This window comes from Nerophis ophidion, linkage group LG18 (assembly GCF_033978795.1).
Source record: "Nerophis ophidion isolate RoL-2023_Sa linkage group LG18, RoL_Noph_v1.0, whole genome shotgun sequence".
Classification (NCBI taxonomy): Eukaryota; Metazoa; Chordata; class Actinopteri; order Syngnathiformes; family Syngnathidae; genus Nerophis; species Nerophis ophidion.
The window spans coordinates 2845680-2865375 of NC_084628.1; the positions used below are offsets into that span (position 1 = coordinate 2845680).

Genomic DNA, 19696 nt, shown 5'->3' on the forward strand with positions numbered 1-19696 from the left:
ACTAAAACGGCAGCATTACATTAGTTTTTCTTTCGGTTGTTTTTAATGTAGATTTGATGTCTGCTGATCAGAAAAATAAAAAGTAGATGCCACCCACCCTCCTCCTCCTCCTCATGCCTCCAAGCAGCATCAGCGTGAACATGAAACAACTCCCTGAGGAACTCCAGCGGCAGCAGAATATTCTGACAGACTACAGACGAGAGCATCACGGTGCCGACAAGAAGACAAGATGGCCACTTGTCAGGATTACAACATAGGGCAAAATGTGTCTTTGTTCAAATATCTGCCATCTAACTGGCAACGTGAACCTCAGTACTGATTACTCATCTTAGTAGTTTGGAGAGAAAAACAGAACACATTTGAAATGTTCATGCTCAAATTGTTCATCAGTCACAAAACTATTAACAATGAATGGGAAGCAAAACGATCATGTTTGTGTATTCCTATCTAAATATATTGTATCACGTTTACATTGATATTGTAGTGCTTTCAGTTTCTGTGTACTCATACATTATAGTAACATATAGTATGTGACAAGTACTTTCACTTTTTCAATGTGTTCCAATTTAAGATTAATTTGATTACAAATTTTAAATGTTATGTGGCATTTATGTCTTGCTTTACTAAAACAGTGTTTAAATTATTGATGTTAAGTAAAAAAAAAAAAAAACACCCCCCGGGGAAACTGGGTAATGCGGCACACCGACAAAGCTTAACCTATAATATTATAACAATCTACAAGGTTAATACAGTTAGCTTCTTTCTTACCCTCCATGTATCTGCTTTATTTTGTAAATCAAGTTATTAATACCAATATGTAAAGATAGATAGATAGATAGATAGATAGATAGATAGATAGATAGATAGATAGATAGATAGTTTGTTGATTCCTTCAGGAGTTCCCTCGGGAATCCATAAAGTACTATCTATCCATCCATATAGGTATTGTTGCATTTGAGATTGTATTGTTCATAACAGAGGTATTATTATCAATAGTACTATTTCTATTGGTATTTGTGTTGCTCTATCTGTAGTGTAATAATGCTAATTGTCATTTCTGTATTATTGATATTTACTTCACTGCTTATTTGCTATCACTTCTCTTATATTTGTTGTTGTTTTCTTTGTCTGTCTTATCCCCTCCGTCTGCCTTTTTTTGGGAGCAAGTGGAACCCAAAGACCAGCATCAAACCTGAGAGCATCTTGCTACGAAACCTCGGCACTAACCACTGAGCCACTGCCTCTCATATCCAGGTTTAGCCCAGAAGCAAAAGGCAGAGGCTCAAACCGGCTGAGTGCAGGTGTCAGCTGGCCTTTGTTCTGCTTGGCTTTGTTTCCACAGCTGCTGAGCGGGCGGGTCCAGAGCAGCCACAATATTAGGTACACCTGCGCCATCTTACACAATGCAACGCTGCAGTTTCATTCAACACACTATAATGGGACTGACTGTCGAAGCATCGTCATTGGCACCTGGGGCCAATTGTAACGAGGGTTGCGCGGCTTTCCTGCCAAAAACCCAGGAAAATGCGTGCACTCGTAAATGTATTATGTGATTAAGCCGATCAAAAGTCAGTAGGAAGTGCTAGTTTTCGGTGTTTGGAGCGATAGACGAGTGGTTTAAAAAGTAATAAGGCTTGAAAGTGTGACGTGGAAACGCATTGCATTGTGGGTCTACATCGGTTATTGACTTGGCTGAGTGCAATAATCCGTGCTTAAGGTTTTTTTTGTTTCCCTTTAACAAGTTCATAACATGGGGTGAAAGTACGACATCATTAACTGCCACAACTGGTCATGATCGCTTCTGGGAAAAAATAAATAATAAAAGAGACTGTGTTAGCAGCTGTAAGACAATCAAACATGACTTTTAACACCATCACCTGGTACATGTTGGTGTGTTCACGCCATTTTCAGACTGGTAAATTTGAATCAAAGCATGTTTTATTCAGTGACACACGTAGCATTTAGTAGGCTGTTAGCATTAGCCAAGCTAGCTGCGGGCTACAAACAACATATAGTATTTTGTATTTTCGTTTACATTTAGTGTTGGCTAAGCTAAAAAATGTATGAATTTTATTTTCGGAACAGTAGCACATTGATCAGGATATTTAAAGCGACAAAGAGTTGTTGTTTTTCAGGGAAACTTGCTTATGAAATGAGGCTGGGCCCCCTCACTCCATCCCTGACACTTAAGAGATGAAAGATGCAGATTAGTAATTATAATGGCTTTTTTTGCCGATATCCCGATATTGTCCATTTCTTAATTACTGATTCCGATATCAACAGTCGTGGAATTACTGTAACACATTATTATGCCTAATTTTGTTGTGATGCCCTGCTGGATGCATTAAACCAGGAATCACCAACGCGGTGCCCGCGGGCACCAGGTTGCCCGTACGGACCAGATGAGTAGCGCGCTGGCCAGTTCTAAAAATAGCTCAAATAGCAACACTTACCAGTGAGCTGCATCTATTTTTTACATTTTATTTATTTACTAGCAAGCTGGTCTCGCTTTGCTCGACATTTTTAATTCTAAGAGAGACAAAACTCAAAAAGAATTTGAAAATCCAAGAAAATATTTTAAAGACTTGGTCTTCACTTGTTTGTATGAATTCATGTATTTTTTTACTTTGCTTCTTATAACTTTCAGAAAGACAATTTTTGAGAAAAAATACAACCTTAAAAATGATTTTAGGAGTTTTAAACACATATACCTTTTTACCCTTTAAATTCCTTCCTCTTCTTTCCTGACAATTTAAATCAATGTTCAAGTATTCTTTTTATCAATACATTTTAATTCTTCATTTTAGCTTCTGTTTTTTCGACGAAGAATATTTGTGAAATATTTTTTCAAACTTATGATTATAATTCAAAAAATTATTCTGGCAAATCTAGAAAATCTGTAGAATCAAATTTAAAGCTTATTTCAAAGTCTTTTGAAATGTTTTTATTTATTTTTGTTCAGGAAAATCTAGAAGGGATAATGATTTGTCTTAATTAGAAATATAGCTTGGTCCAATTTGTTATATATTCTAACAAAGTGCAGATTGGATTTTAACCTATTTAAAACATGTCATCAAAATTCTAAAATTAATCTTAATCAGGAAAAATGACTAATGTGGTTCCATAAATTCTTTTTAATTGTTTTTCAAAAAGATTCAATTTAGCTAGTTTTCCTATTCATTTTTTTTCGGTTGAATTTAGAATTTTAAAAAGTCCAAATTGAAGATAAAGTATGTTTCAAAATGTTATTTTCATTTTTTTCGTGTTTTCTCCTCTTTTAAACCGTTCAATTAAGTGTTTTTTTCATCATTTATTCTCTACAAAAAACCTTCCGTAAAAGGAAAAAAAATGTATGACGGAATGACAGACAGAAATACCCATTTTTATATATATATATAGATTTATTTATTAAAGGCAAATTGAGCAAATTGGCTATTTCTGGCAATTTATTTAAGTGTGTATCAAACTGGTAGCCCTTCGCATTAATCAGTACCCAAGAAGTAGCTCTTGGTTTAAAAAAGGTTGGTGACCCCTGCATTAAACAATGTAACAAGGTTTTCCAAAATAAATCAACTCAAGTTATGCCAACATGGCACTGCTATATTTATTATTGAAGTCACAAAGTGCATTATCTTTTTTTTAACATGCCTCCAAACAGCAGCTTGGAATTTGGGACATGCTCTCCCTGAGAGAGCATGAGGAGGTTGAAGTGGGTGGGGTTGGGGGGGGGGGGGTTGAGTTGGGAGGGGTAGGAGGTAGCGGGGGTGTATATTGTAGTGTCCTGGAAGAGTTAGAGCTGCAGGGGATTCTGGGTATTTGTTCTGTTGTGTTACGGTGCGGATGTTCTTCCGAAATGTGTTTGTCATTCTTGTTTGGTGTGGGTTCACAGTGTGGCGCATATTTGTAACAGTGTTAAAGTTGTTTATACGGCCACCCTCAGTGTGACCTGTATGGCTGTTGACCAAGTATGGCTTGCATTCACTTGTGTGTGAAAAGAAGTAGATACGTGATTCGGCCGGCACGCAAAGGCAGTGCCTTAACCCCCTATATTGTTGTCTGGGTGGAAATCGGGAGAAATTCAGGAGAAATTCAGGAGAATGGTTGTCCTGTGATTTTTGGGAGGGGCACTGAAATTCGGGATTCTCCTGGGAAAATCGGGAGGGTTGGCAAGTATGACTGGGAGACGCAACTGCTCTGTACAAGGGCCTTTTAAAAACTCATACATTTTACTTTTTGAAACCGATATTGATAATATTTGATATTACATTTTAAAGCATTTATCGGCCGATAATATCGGCAGTCCGATATTATCGGACATCTCTAGTTAGAAGGCATTTCATGAATACATGAGACACGATAAATACGTAATTGTAAAAACCCAAATATTTTGCTGAACAAGTGAGTCACTAGTAAAACATGGATATAAGATTGCATTTATTGTATCTGCTACAAGCTAATATAATTATAACATGAAGCTTTTTATTACATGTAATGGTAATGAATGCAAGATTCTACTGTAATGGTGGCAGTGATATGAAGGAGGCAGCATGACTGGGACTTTTGTTTGTTTTCACAAAACTAGCACTGTAAAGCTAACAGAGCGGAGATTATTTGATTGGTCGCTGCAAAGTCTCTTGTTTTCTGCCCGTCACCTTCGGTGGCATAAGGCAGTGGTTCTCAAATGGGGGTACGCGTACCCCTGGGGGTACTTGAAGGTATGCCAAGGGGTACGTGAGATTTTTTTAAATATGTTTTAAAAATAGCAACAATTCAAAAATCCTTTATAAATTATTTATTGAATAATACTTCAACAAAATATGTGAAACTGTGAAAAGAAATGCAACAATGCAATATTGAGGGTTGACAGCTAGATTTTTTTGTGCACATGTTCCATAAATATTGATGTTAAAGATTTCTTTTTTTGTGAAGAAATGTTTAGAATGAAGTTGATGAATCCAGATGGATCTCTATTACAATCCCCAAAGAGGGCACTTTAAGTTGATTGCTTCTATGTGTAGAAATCGTTATTTATAATTGAATAACAAGTTTTTAGTTATTTTTATATAATTTTTTCCAATTAGTTGAAGAAAGACCACTACAAATGAGCAATATTTTGCACTGTTATTAGGGGTGTAACGGTACATGTATTTGTATTGAACTGTTTCGGTACAAGGGTTTCGGTTCGGTTCGGAGGTGTACCGACCGACATGGACATAAGTAGCGCAGCGCACATTGTGTAAACAATGCACACCGAGGCACCATGAATTGATTAACGTGGACCCCGACTTAAACAAGTTGAAAAACTTATTGGGGTGTTACTACTTAATGGTCAATTGTACAGAATATGTACTGTACTGTGCAATCTAATAATAAAAGTTTCAATCAATCAAAAAAACAACAACACACGGCATGCTAGCCGCGATCAAGGTATATGATAGACTGACCACACCTCTTTTCACGGGATATGTCCTCTTTGCGGAGCTGTCCAGGTGGAGTTTCTTAAATGCCTCAAATGTCCGGCATTTTAAGTTAGGGTTGTGTGTATTTTCAATGTACGTTCAGGGTTAAAAAGGGGTTTAAAACAAAAACAAAAGTGCTGCACGAAGCAACATTTGTGAAGGAGGGGCAGAGACAAAGAGAGCGAGAGTTATGATAAACGCGCATGCTTCCCGTCCAAAGGCAAAACCTAGTAACTCACTTCTAGCTGATTTTGAGAAAACAAAGGAAACCAATCTATCTTGATGCTGTCTTACAAAGATCTACAAAGTCAAACGTATAGATGTTTTCTTGAGCTTTCATTTTCTTGCCGATTAAGCCATGATTTGAATCTGCTCTCATGAACGTGTGCCCTTTCTCCAGATATTTTATCACAATCTCGGGTGGGCCCCATTCTGCGTTTGCACATTGGGCAGCGTCCAGTTTTTATTTTGACCTCCACAGTTATCTGCCCAAAAGAGTATGCAAGGGGAAGAATCAAGAACAATACATTTAATGAAGGTGCTTGCAACGTCCCGGGCCAATCTTCCAAATATCCCCTGGTGCCATAATATCACATAATCAGGTTGACCGTCGGCCCCCATTCGTGCAAATGTCTCATTAAAGACAATAAGGCGACTGACAAAAAAGCTCCGATTGGTCCCTTGAGATACTAGGTTTTTCTGTTGTATCTACGCGGTTATGTGGTAGTTGCTAGGTCCTGCTTACTTACGGAACAAATTACAATATCGCATACACTAATGTAAAGCATATCACCTAGGAACTCCAAAATTATTATCAGCTCAATTTTTACCAAAATTGAGTTACTGGGTTTTGCCTTTGGACGGGAGATGCGTCACCAGGCTCTGCTTTTTAACCATAGATTTATCAGATTTGATTTTTTATTATCTAAAGCAGGGGTGTCAAAACTGTGCCGCGGAGACCATTTGCGGCCCACAGCTAATGTTTGAAAGGCCCACGTCACATTCTAAAAATACTATAAAAATAAACAAAAACATAAACAAAAGTGAAATAAAAAAGCTTAAAGGCTAAATGTAATTTAGAAAAAGTTGCAACGTTGACTAATAAAACAAAGCTGTTTTTTTTTTCTTTCAAACTGTCATTGCTCAAAACATAATATTGAATGAAAATCAATGTTATTATGAATTATTGACCTATCCAAGTTTCCAATTACTTCACATCAAATATTCCACTAAGAAAAATATTTTTGGTGGAAGATTTAGCAAATTTGTTAAATAAATCAAAAAATGTATATTTTTTTGTTTTCTTACTGTACCGAAAATGAACCGAACCGTGACCTCTGAACCGAGGTAAGTACCGAACCGAAATTTTTGTGTACCGTTACACCCCTAACTGTTATACAATTTAATAAATCAGAAACTGATGACATAATGCTGTATTTTACTTCTTTATCTCTTTTTTCCAACCAAAAATGCTTTGCTCTGATTAGGGGGTACCTGAATTAAAAAAATGTTCACAGGTGGTACATCACTGAAAAAAGGTTAAGAACCACTGGCATAAGGAAACAAAACTTTACTTTTATTCTTAGATTACTTGCAAAAGTTGCAAATTGGCTGATATCTGTAGTTTTTCCCCACAGAGATCTCTATGATGATATCTACAACAAAAACTACAGCGTGGTGGCCAAATGTAGCTATGAAGCAATTAGGGCTGGCCGATATATGGAATATACTCAATATATCGAGTCTCTGTGCGATATAGAAAATGACTATATCGTGATATTCGAGTATACGTTCTCACGCAGTTGCTTTTAGCTGCGGGCATTACACTACAGGCTCTTCTCGCTCTTTCTTGTCTCTCCTCACAGAGACATAAAACAAGCGCACCTTCTTACATACTTCACATAATGTCACGCTTGCAACGTCATACGCCCTCGCAGAGCAGAGAGGTAGCCGAATGGGTAACATTAGCTGTGGTGCTAGCGGAGAGGTGCCAGTGGTAATACGAGAAGAAGAAGGTACGAATCTGGTAACAAATGAAGGAAGAATTAATTCCCAAGAAAAACAGCACAGGGTTCATCGTCTGGCGGTGGTTTGGCTTCAAGCGGGAATATGTTGAACAGACAACCGTAATATGACAAGAATGCGGCAAAAGCGTTGCTAAAAAAAGTAGCATTACTGCTAATTTGTAGCATGACTTGAAAAGTCACCCACTAGAGCAGGGGTGCCCACACTTTTTCTGCAGGCGAGCTACTTTTCAATTGACCAACTCGAGGGGATCTACCTCATTTATATATATCATTTATATTTATTTATTTATGAAAGAGACATTTTTTGTAAACAAGTTAAATGTGTTTAATGATAATACAAGCATGTGTAACACATATAGATGTCTTTCTTTCACAAAGACAAGAATATAAGTTGGTGTATTACCTGATTCTGATGACTTGCATTGATTGGAATCAGACAGTAATGATGATAACGCCCACATTTTCAAATGGAGGAGAAAAAAAGTTGTCCTTTCTGTACAATACCACATGAAAGTGGTTGGTTTTTGGCATCTAATTCATCCAGCTTCCATACACTTTACAAGAAAAACATTGGCGGCAAATTCCGTAGCTTGCTTGATTGACATTCACGGCACCCGAGGGTCTTGTGAGATGACGCTGGCTGCTGCCAGTTCATTATTATGAAAAAATGACAGAGAGGAAGGCCAGAAACACTTTTTATTTCAACAGACTTTCGTCAAAACTCTAAAGGCCGACTGCACATTTCCTATCTTCACAATAAAAGCCCTGCTTCATGCTGCCTGCACTAACAAAATAAGAGTCTCGGAAAGCTGGCGTGCACAAGTGATGTGCACGCCAGCTTTCTGAGGGATCGCTTGTGCACGCCAGTTTTTCGAGACTCTGTATTTAGTTAGCGCAGGCAGCATGAAGCAAGGCTTTTATTGTGAAGATAGGAAATGTGCAGTCGGCCTTTAGAGTTTTGACGGAAGGGACGGCGCGAGAGTCTGTTGAAATAAAAAGTGTTTCTCACCTTCCTCTCGGTCATATTTTCATAATAATGATCTTGCAGCAGCCAGCGTCATCTCACAAGACCCTCCGGTACCGTGAATGTCATTTAAGTGACGTCTTGGTGAAGATTGATGATCACTAATTTTTAGGTCTATTTTTTTTTTAAAAGCCTGGCTGAACATCGACTGACACACCCCCCGCGGTCGACTGGTAGCTCGCGATCGACGTCATGGGCACCCCTGCACTAGAGAATGAAGCGTGATTAAACTCCGCATATCAACATCTCCGTTCGGTGCCACACCAACAAAATGCCGAAGCAACCGTTTCCACATCAACACCTTATGAAAAAAGTAGTTAACAACAGGAGATAACGTCCGCAGGAACCTACCACATAGCGCAGGACATACAATATTTGATTTCCTATTATCCAGCTCATTTTTATTTGACAGTAATTGAAATATCTTGTGTGACATCATGCACAAAAGTGCACTTTATTGGTTTTAAACTATTGTAGTGACATTCTGTACAAAAGGTACACTTTAATTTAGTGTTGTTTTGATAAGTCATCTTAGCGACATCATGCACAAAAGTGCACTTTATTGGTTTTAAACTATTGTAGTGACATTCTGTACAAAAGGTACACTTTAATTTAGTGTTGTTTTGATAAGTCATCTTAGTGACATCATGCACAAAAGTGCACTCATAGCTTGTTTTAAAATGTCTGACAATCTTGCACTTTCTGTTTTGAAATGACTGAGTAGATTAGATAATAGTTGCAACTTACGGGAGCGCCGCCATCTTGCTTCCTACACAATTCACTTCCGGGACAAGAAATTGATAGAATATATGAAACTAAATTCTTGGGAATAATAATTGATCATAAACTGTGTTGGAAACCGCATATTGAATATATAAAAGGAAAAATGTCCAAATCTATTGCTATTCTTTATAAAGTAAGACACATGCTGAATAAGACATGCCTCCATATGTTGTATTATTATTTTATTTTTCCATATTTAATGTATTGTGTTGAAATTTGGGGAAATGTTTATAAAACAAACATAGACCCAATAATAAAACTTCAAAAAAGGGTCATTAGAATAATACACAAAGCCTGCTACTATGAACATACCAATCCATTATTTATGGGTTCAAATGTGTTAAAATTTTCCGACATTGTGTTTTTTAAAAACAATGGAAATTATATTTTGGGTAAAGAACAACAGCCTTCCTGCTTGTATTCTCAGGCTATTTCATTTAAGAGGAGAAAACTATAATTTATAGTTATAGTTATATAACCGAGCGGTATAGCTCGGTTGGTAGAGTGGCCGTGCCAGCAACTTGAGAGTTGCAGGTTCGATTCCCGCATCCGCCATCCTAGTCACTGCCGTTGTGTCCTTGGGCAAGACACTTTACCCACCTGCTCCCAGTGCCACCCACACTGCTTTAAATGTAACTTAGATATTGGGTTTCACTATGTAAAGCGCTTTGAGTCACTAGAGAAAAGCGCTATATAAATATAATTCACTTCACTTCACTGTAATTTACGGGGGATATCGATTTTTGAAATAGGTAAAGCGAGAACAAATATAAAATACAAATGTATTACAGTTTTAGGAGTTAAATGGTGGAAGAAGCTCAGTGATGAGCTGAAGACATGTACTTCTTTGGTAAGGTTTAAGAAAACATTGAAAGGTGAAATATTTGAAAATTATAAAATATAGTAACAATTACTTTCATCCCATTGATTTTTTATTTTTTTTATTTTTATTAAGTTGATGTTCGAGGCAATCAAATCTTCTGTGAAGGTATAGGATAGGCAAATATAAGCTTTGGCTTCAGCTTATTCCTTTTTTGGTCATTCTTTTTCTTTTCTTTCGTGTGTAAATGTGCATTATTGTATACGTATAACATGTTCTGTAAAACTGATCACACAAAATGGTTGATTGATTTGATTGATTATATGACTGAAATAAACTTATTTCATTCATTCATTTCATTCAAATGACATGAATGTTTGTGCCACTGCTTAATAACTGTTTTAAATAAATACAGTTTTGGTAAATGGACTTAGTTGTGATTTCCTTCCCTGCATGAAAGTTTAAAATGAGCATATTTTAATGCAGTATGAAGAAGAATGTTTTAATGTAGACACATAGAATCATCATACTGCTGTGATTATATGCATCAAGTGTTCATTCAAGGCTAAGGCAAAATATTGAGATAGATATCGTGTCATGGCCTAAAAATAGAGATATTAATAAAAGGCCATATCACCGAGTCGTAGAACCAATCAATACATTATTATTCTATGCATCTCAATTGTGACATTAGGAGGAAATGCGTGCTGTGGTTATAAGCCACACTATAATGAACACGATAACCAGAGGTGGGTAGTAACGCGCTACATTTACTCCGTTACATCTACTTGAGTAACTTTTGGGATAAATTGTACTTCTAAGAGTAGTTTTTATGCAACATATTTTTACTTTTACTTGAGTATATTTATAGAGAAGAAACGCTACTTTTACTCCGCTCCATTTATCTACAATCGGGTCGCTACTCGCTACTTTTTTTAATCGATCTGTTAATGCAGGCTTTGTTTGTTTTGATTTTGTCAGACACGCATTCAAAGTAGGAACTACGCATGCCTGCGTTTCACCAATCACATGCAGTCACTTGTGACGTTGGACCAATCAAACAGAGCCAGGCGGTCACGTGACCGTCACACGTAGAACCCGCCATGTTAAAAAACTTATTGGGGTTTTACCATTTAGTGGTCAACTGTACGGAATATGTGCTGTACTGTGCAATCTACTAATAAAAGTTTCAATCAATCAACCAATCAATCAAAAGTGTAAAGGAAAAAAGACACTTTTTATTTCAACCGTACTTCCCGTCAAAAGCCTAAAGACTGATCGCACAGTTCCTGTCTTCACAATAAAAGTTCCTGTCTTCACAATAAAAGCGCCGCTCCATCGCGCCTGCGCTAACAAAATAAGAGTCTCCGAAAGCCAGAGCAAACAAGCTAGCAAGCTACAGAGTTTGCCGCCAATGTATTTCTTGTAAAGTGTATAAAAAACAATATGGAAGCTGGACAAATAAGATGCCAAAAACCAACGACTTTCATGTGGTATTAGACAGAAAAGAGGAACTTTTTTTCTCCTCCATTTGAAAACTTGGACGTCTGATTCCAATCAATGCAAGTCATCAGAATCAGGTAATACACCAAAATATTTTTGTCTTCATTAAAGATAGGAATCTATATGTTAAACATGCATGTATATTCATTAAAACACCTTCAACATGTGAACAAAAACGGTAAAATAAATAAATATAAATTATATACTGTATATATAAATGTATGTATATATATATGATATGTGTGTATGTATATATATATATATATATATATATATATATATGATATATGTGTATGTATATATGATATATGTGTATGTATATATGAGGTAGATCACCTCGACTTGGTCATTTATTAAGTAATTGATTAACGTTGAAAAACTTATTGGGGTGTTACCATTTAGTAGTCAATTGTACGGAATATGTACTGTACTGTGCAATCTACTAATAAAAGTTTCAATCAATCAATCAATCAATCAATCAATGCCTACTGAGCCTATGGTGCTGTTAAGTTATTGTGGCTCAATTTGCCTTTTTTTTTTTTTTTTTATGTATTATTATTTAATATATAATATTGTTTTAGTTGCTTAAAAGATATTCCTGGCTCTGAAATTGCTCATTGCTTTTTTTATGTTTTTGTGCATTATTTGTTGCCGTCATCATTAAACGAACAGGTTACTCATCAGTTACTCAGTACTTGAGTAGTTTTTTCACAACATACTTTACTTTTACTCAAGTAAATATTTGGGTGACTACTTCTTACTTTTACTTGAGTAATAAATCTCTAAAGTAACAGTACTCTTACTTGAGTACAATTTCTGGCTACTCTACCCACCTCTGACGATAACTGATAAATACACAATGTATAATAAATGTATTTTAAATTGTAATCCCAACTGTGGCAGCTTCATAACATTTTTCTGTAAGTGTACAGGATTAGTTTACTTTTTGTATCCTGATTACAGAAACCTGATTGAATTATAATAGCCAATTCATGTACGTCTTGGGTGTTATTGTAACGTATAGAAACCAAACCAATGGTTTTCAGGGAGTCTTTAACTGGGAGTGGCCCTAAATCAGGGGTGTCAGGCCCTTGGACAGGTTTTATCCGGCCCGGGACATGAGTTTGCTAAGTATAAAAATTAACCTGAAATTTTTGAATGAAATAAACAGCAGTTCTAAATGTGTCCACTGGATGTCGAACTAGCAACTCTTTGTATCTTTGTAAATGATGCTACATATGTACAAAACATACCACTTGATGTTAGTACATCAGTCAAGGAAAATTATCAAATTAGATACTGTAATTTGATTTTGATATAATTTTTTTTATCTTGATAGATTGAACATTATCACCAACGAGTTGACTGATGATCATTATCACATCATTTATTCAGAAAGTATGAGTAATGACAAATAAAAAGGTAGAATACAATTAACCACAACATGTAAGTGTAAATTTCCAACAACATTATGATTTGTACAATATCAGATTGTGCCTGTTCTATTTTTAAACAAAGAAAACAGTCTGAAGTTGTCTCTATTTTTAAGTTATCGTGCCGTCATTTTACCAGTCCGGCCCACTTGGGAGTAGATTGTTCTCCATATGACCCCCGATCTAAAATGACTTTGACACCCCTACCCTAAATGATAACACAGACCAGGAAAACAACACGCAGGCATGGTCACATAGCTTCTGTCAAACTTACCCTGAAGGCCTTCTGACATCCATCCATTTTCTACCGCTGATTCCCTTTGGGGTCGCTGGTGCCTATCTCAGCTACAATCGGGCCGAAGGCGGGGTACACCCTGGACAAGCCGCCACCTCATCGCAGCTTCTGACATCCAGTGTTTGGATAAGTTCTCAGCGTCCTCCAAGTAAGCTGGGAAGATGTTTCAAAGTCTTTCAAACATTCGTGTACCTCATCTTCGGAGGTCATTGGTTTAATTTGGGCCCTAAATGTACCCTCTCCACTTAGTGAATGTCTAACATTAGTTGACCTAGTACATACTTGACAACCCTCCCGGATTTTCCGGGAGACTCCAGAAATTCAGCGCCTCTCCCAAAAACCTCCCGGGACAAATTTTCTCCCGAAATTCCGGCGGAGCTGGAGGCCACGCCCCCTCTAGCTCCATGCGGACCTGAGTGAGGACAGCCTGTTTTCACGTCCGCTTTCCCACGATATAAACAGCGTGTCAGCCCAATCACATTATAACTGTAGAATGATCGAGGGTGATTTCTTGGTTTCTTACGTGGGTTTATTGTTAGGCGGTTTCATTAACGTCCTCCCAGCGCGGTAACAACACACAACAACAGTCACGTTTTTGTCTACCGTAAAGCAGTTTGTCTGCCGTAAACAGCAATGTTGTGACACTCTTTAACAGGACAATACTGCCATCTACTGTACATGCACCACAACACCTCCAGGCAACTTCAACCCTTTACTAATACCCTCCTCCTTTTACATCCCATCTCCCCCGATTGTAAATAACCTAAAGTAAATAATCAAATGTACTTCTAATGTATATACTTGTTCTTTTGCTATCTGAACTCACTATGTTCTCTGCTGGCTGTACATATCATAAGTAAGACCTGCACGGTTTCAATGTCCACATTTCTCTGTTGATGCAAGTGTTGATGACTGAAGTACTGATATCAACCAAAGCTCCTCATCCCACCCCGCGGATTGTATATGATGTAAATAATTCAATGTACATACTATGATGATTAACTTGTGTGATGACTGTATTATGCCGATAGTCTATATTTGTACCATGAATTGATTAACCAGCGGAATGATTAATTACTTATCGTGTTAGGCAATATCAGCTAAGATTTATCTGAGAGCCAGATGCAGTCATCAAAAGAGCCATAGGATCCCTACCCCTGTTCTAACTCATTGACAGTGTCTTACTAAAAGCCTGGGATAGGCTCCAGCATCACTCTGATTTAAACAAGTTGAAAAACTAATTGGGGTGTTACCATTTAGTGGTCAATTGTACGGAATATGTACTGTACTGTGTAATCTACTAATACAAGTTTCAATCAATCCATCATGCATATGTGACAATACTCCTCCCCTCTTAACCACGCCCCCGCCCCACCCCCTGAAATCGGAGGTCTCAAGGTTGGCAAGTACGACCTAGTAGTTGTGTGCGTATGTTCGGAGCATCCGCAGTTGGTTCAGTAAAGTCTACACTACTGAAGTGGACAGCCGTGTGTGTGTCACTGATTTCTACATATTGTTTAAGCAGTGTCTACAACACATATTGACGTTTGGCATGTGTAACTAACTTAAATGATCAGGGTTCCTAATTGTTTCTAGAAGGAGAACAGCATTCTGAAGAAGTCCTCACAACAAAGGTCACAGAGCAGGGGTCACCAACGCAGTGCCCGCGGGCACCAGGTAGCCCGTTAGGACCAGATGAGTCGCCCGCTGAACTGTTCTAAAAATAGCTCAAATAGCAGCACTTACCAGTGAGCTGCTTCTATTTTTTAAATTGTATTTATTTACTAGCAAGCTGGTCTCGCTTTGCTCGACATTTTTAATTCTAAGAGACAAAACTCAAATATGATTTGAAAATCCAAGAAAATATTTTAAAGACTTGGTCTTCACTTGTTTAAATAAATTCATTTATTTTTTTACTTTGCTTCTTATAACTTTCAGAAAGACAATTTTTGAGAAAAATTATAACCTTAAAAATGATTTTAGGATTTTTAAACACATATACCTTTTTACCTTTAAAATTCCTTCCTCTTCTTTCCTGACAATTTAAATCCATGTTCAAGTATTCTTTTTTTTATTGTAAAGAATAACAAATACATTTTAATTTAATTCTTCGTTTTAGCTTCTGTTTTTTCCACGAAGAATATTTGCAAAATCTTACTTCAAACTTATTATGATTAAAATTCTAAAATATTACTCTGACAAATCTAGAAAATCTTTAGAATCAAATTTAAATCTTATTTCAAAGTCTTTTGAATTTATGTTAACATTTTTGTTCTGGAAAATATAGAAGAAATAATGATTTGTCTTTGTTAGAAATATAGCTTGGTCCAATTTGTTATATATTCTAACAAAATGCAGATTGGATTTTAACCTATTTAAAACATCTCAACGAAATTGTAAAATGAATCTTAATCAGGAAAAATTACTAATGATGTACCATAATTTTTTATTTTTTTTAATATTTTCAAAAAGATTGGAATTAGCTAGTTTTTCCTCTTCTTTTTTTCGGTTGAATTTAGAATTTTAAAAAGTCGAAATTGAAGATAAACTATGTTTCAATTTTTTTTCATTTTTACCCTGTTTTCTCTTCTTTTAAACCATTCAATTAAGTGTTTTTTTCATCATTTATTCTCTACAAAAAACCTTCCGTAAAAGGAAAAAAAATGTACGACGGAATGACAGACAAAAATACCCATTTTTTTAATATATATTAGGGGCGTAACTGTACGTGTATTTGTATTGAACCGTTTCGTTACGGGGGTTTAGGTTCGGAGGTGTACCGAACGACATGGACATAATAAGTAGCGCAGCGCTTGTTGTGTAAACAATGCACACCGAGGCACCATGAATTAATTTACATGGACCCCGACTTAAACAAGTTGAAAAACTTATTGGGGTGTTACCATTTAGTGGTCAATTGTACTGTGCAATCTACTAATAAAAGTTCCAATCAATCAAAAAAAAACAACAACACACGTGCTAAGACTGACCACACCTCCTCTTTTCAGCGGATATGTCCTATTTGCGGGGATGTTCATGTGGAGTTTCTTAAATGCCTCGAATGTCCGGCATTTTAAGTTAGGGTTGCGTGTATTTTCAATGTACGTTCAGAGTTAAGAAGGGGTTAAAAACAAAAAGTGGTGCCGCAGCAACATTGGTGAGGGCAGAGACAGAGAAAGCGAGAGTTATGATAAACGCGCATGCGTCGCCAGCCTCTGCTTTTTACCCTTAGATTTATCAGATTTTATTTTTTATTATCTCTAGCAGGGGTGTCAAAAGGAAGCCATTTGCGGCCCACAGCTAATGTTTTAAAAGGCCCACGGCACATTCTAAAAATACTATTAAAATAAACAAAAACAGAAAAGCTCCTCGGCGGCAAGGTCCCAGGGGTGGATGAGATCCGCCCGGAGTTCCTTAAGGCTCTGGATGCTGTGGGGCTGTCTTGGTTGACAAGACTCTGCAGCATCGCGTGGACATCGGGGGCGGTACCTCTGGATTGGCAGACCGGGGTGGTGGTCCCTCTCTTTAAGAAGGGGGACCGGAGGGTGTGTTCCAACTATCGTGGGATCACACTCCTCAGCCTTCCCGGTAAGGTTTATTCAGGTGTACTGGAGAGGAGGCTACGCCGGATAGTCCAACCTCGGATTCAGGAGGAACAGTGTGGTTTTCGTCCTGGTCGTGGAACTGTGGACCAGCTCTATACTCTCGGCAGGGTTCTTGAGGGTGCATGGGAGTTTGCCCAACCAGTCTACATGTGCTTCGTGGACTTGGAGAAGCCATTCGACCGTGTCCCTCGGGAAGTCCTGTGGGGAGTGCTCAGAGAGTATGGGGTATCGGACTGTCTTATTGTGGCGGTCCGATCCCTGTACGATCAGTGTCAGAGCTTGGTCCGCATTGCCGGCAGTAAGTCGGACACATTTCCAGTGAGGGTTGGACTCCGCCAAGGCTGTCCTTTGTCACCCATTCTGTTCATAACTTTTATGGACAGAATTTCTAGGCGCAGTCAAGGCGTTGAGGGGTTCCGGTTTGGTGGCCGCAGGATTAGGTCTCTGCTTTTTGCAGATGATGTGGTCCTGATGGCTTCATCTGACCGGGATCTTCAGCTCTCACTGGATCGGTTCGCAGCCGAGTGTGAAGCGACCGGAATGAGAATCAGCACCTCCAAGTCCGAGTCCATGGTTCTCTCCCGGAAAAGGGTGGAGTGCCATCTCCGGGTTGGGGAGGAGACCCTGCCCCAAGTGGAGGAGTTCAAGTACCTAGGAGTCTTGTTCACGAGTGAGGGAAGAGTGGATCGTGAGATCGACAGGCGGATCGGTGCAGCGTCTTCAGTAATGTGGACGTTGTACCGATCCGTTGTGGTGAAGAAGGAGCTGAGCCGGAAGGCAAAGCTCTCAATTTACCGGTCGATCTACGTTCCCATCCTCACCTATGGTCATGAGCTTTGGGTCATGACCGAAAGGATAAGATCACGGGTACAAGCGGCCCAAATGAGTTTCCAGGTCTCTCCCTTAGAGATAGGGTGAGAAGCTCTGCCATCCGGGAGGAACTCAAAGTAAAGCCGCTGCTCCTCCACATGGAGAGGAGCCAGATGAGGTGGTTCGGGCATCTGGTCAGGATGCCACCCGAACGCCTCCCTAGGGAGGTGTTTAGGGCACGTCCAACTGGTAGGAGGCCACGGGGAAGACCCAGGACACGTTGGGAAGACTATGTCTCCCGGCTGGCCTGGGAACGCCTCGGGATCCCCCGGGAAGAGCTAGACGAAGCGGCTGGTGAGAGGGAAGTCTGGACTTCCCTGCTTAGGCTGCTGCCCCCGCGACCCGACCTTGGATAAGCGGAAGAAGATGGATGGATGGATGGAAAAACATAAAAGTGAAATAAAAAAGCTTAAAGGCTAAATGTAATTTAGAAAAAGTTGCAACGTTGACTACTAAAACAAAGCTGGGTTTTTTTTCTTCTTTCAACTGTCATTGCTCAAAACATAATATTGAATCAAAATCAATGTTAGCATGAATTATTGACCTGTCCAAGTTTGCCTCACAATACGAAGTTCCTGCAGTCCTGGGTTCAAATCCAGGCTCGGGATCTTTCTGTGTGGAGTTTGCATGTTCTCCCCGTGAATGCGTGGGTTCCCTCCGGGTACTCCGGCTTCCTCCCACTTCCAAAGACATGCACCTGGGGATAGGTTGATTGGCAACACTAAATGGTCCCTAGTGTGTGAATGTGATTGTGAATGTTGTCTGTCTATCTGTGTTGGCCCTGCGATGAGGTGGCGACTTGTCCAGGGTGTACCCTGCCTTCCGCCCGATTGTAGCTGAGATAGGCGCCAGCGCCCCCCACTACCTTGAAAGGGAATAAGCGGTAAAAAATGGATGGATGGATGGATGTTTTTTTTTCTTTCAAACTATCATTGCTCAAAACATAATATTGAATCAAAATCAATGTTACTATGAATTATTGACCTATCCAAGTTTCCGATTACTTCACATCAAATATTCCACTATGAAAAATATTTTGGGGTGGAAGATTTAGCAAATTTGTTAAATAAATAATCAAAACATTCATATTTTGTTTTCTTACTGTACCGAACCGTGACCTCTGAACCGAGGTATTTACCGAACCGAAACTTTTGTGTACCGTTACACCCCTAATATATATAGATTTATTTATTAAAGGTAACTTGAGCAAATTTCTGGCAATTTATTGAAGTGTGTATCAAACTGGTAGCCCTTGGCATTAATCAGTAGCCAAGAAGTAGTTCTTGCTTTCAAAAAGGTTGCTGACCCCTGGCATAGACTAGCTAGCAGTTAGCAATCACAATTGAATCCTATTTAAGTATAAATACCATTGAAAAGTAGTCAAACTTACCCCCAAACGTGGATGTTTGGCGACGAATCTTCTTGGCAGCTGGCAGTGTGTACAAATTACATTTGTAATGATGACGACTGGCGAGACAACTTTTCCTCACAAATTTACCTGAAGATGATTCCTTCCTTCCGCAGGTGACTTAATGAACAAGACCGCCATTCATTTCCCCACAGCGACCACTGGGGCAAAAGTGGCGCACTGCATGAGAAATCAGTAAGAGCAGCCAGAAGAAGAAGGGACTTTGCAGCGACCAATCAAATGAGCTCTGTGGAGCGCGGGGCGTGGTCAACCATAAAATCTTATAAGTAGACGCAGCATTGGCTGCTGTGACGCGAGAAATTCGGCCGCCATCTTGAAGTGGTGATGATCAGCCTAAACTGACAGTTGAAAAACAAAGACGGTGTTCAGTGCTTTCCTGCTCAAATGAGCGTACTGTTGAAAATAGAAACCAGGGGATCACTTTTTTCACAAGATTTAACATTAACGT

At 38.6% G+C, this 19696-nt stretch overlaps 1 long non-coding RNA gene across 1 annotated transcript; it reads right to left on the reverse strand.

Moving 5' to 3' along the window:
* Positions 1 to 13329: 13329 nt before the first annotated feature.
* Positions 13330 to 19420, reverse strand: LOC133537340 (uncharacterized). Its single transcript, XR_009802664.1, has 3 exons — positions 19318 to 19420; positions 19210 to 19248; positions 13330 to 13497 (listed from the first exon to the last, which is right to left on the reverse strand). It is a non-coding gene; the product is annotated as an uncharacterized LOC133537340 (long non-coding RNA).
* Between the last annotated feature and the right edge of the window lie 276 nt (positions 19421 to 19696).